The 663-nt window shown below is 59.9% G+C and overlaps 1 protein-coding gene across 1 annotated transcript in view; it reads left to right on the top strand.

Annotated features, from left to right (window-relative positions):
* PCIF1 (PDX1 C-terminal inhibiting factor 1) overlaps positions 1-663 on the top strand; it is a 15,571-nt gene that overhangs the window by 7,986 nt on the left and 6,922 nt on the right. The gene's annotated exons all lie outside the window — the stretch shown is intronic.

Raw genomic sequence — 663 nt, 5'->3', positions numbered from 1 at the left:
GCCCAGGGCAGTGGGTGGGGGTGGGGGGGGCTTCCCTGGAGGCAGTAGGGAGGCTGAGCCCAGATGCTGACAGTGGCCCTTCTGCAGATGATGTTTGGCGTGGGCCTCTATGAGGGGACTGGCCTGCAGGGATCGCTGCCTGTGCACGTCTTCGAGGCCCTTCACCGACTCTTTGGCGTCAGCTTCGAGTGCTTCGCCTCACCCCTCAATTGCTACTTCCGCCAGTACTGTTCTGCCTTCCCTGACACAGATGGCTACTTTGGCTCCCGCGGGTGAGAGCTCGGTCCTGCTGGGACCTCCTCTCCCCAGGCTAGGGAAGCCTCCTCCAGAGTATAGGTCCCATCTCGGTTGGGCTTTGGGGCTTTGGAGTCAGGCATGCTGGGGTGGGGTGTCTGCCTCCATAACTTACTAGCAGTGTGACCTTGGCCATGCTGCTTAACCTCTGGGAGCCTCAGGTTTTCTGACCCTGTGGGCAGGGCTGTGACACCCCTAATCTAGCCTATGGGTTTCTCAGTGACTCAGCTCAGGTTCGGAATGGGAACATTTGGTTCCAGGCCCTAAGAAGAGTGGGAAGCGGTGCCACAGACCTCAGACCTTAAAAACTAGGCAGGCCGGGCTCGGTGGCTCAGCCTGTAATCCCAGCACTTTGGGAGGCCGAGGTGA

The sequence above is a fragment of the Carlito syrichta genome, unplaced genomic scaffold, assembly GCF_000164805.1.
Source record: "Carlito syrichta isolate Samal-C Ts95f unplaced genomic scaffold, Tarsius_syrichta-2.0.1 Scaffold303154, whole genome shotgun sequence".
NCBI lineage: Eukaryota > Metazoa > Chordata > Mammalia > Primates > Tarsiidae > Carlito > Carlito syrichta.
Note: the sequence above shows the minus strand (reverse complement) of the source record. Positions and strands in the feature narration are given on the sequence as shown.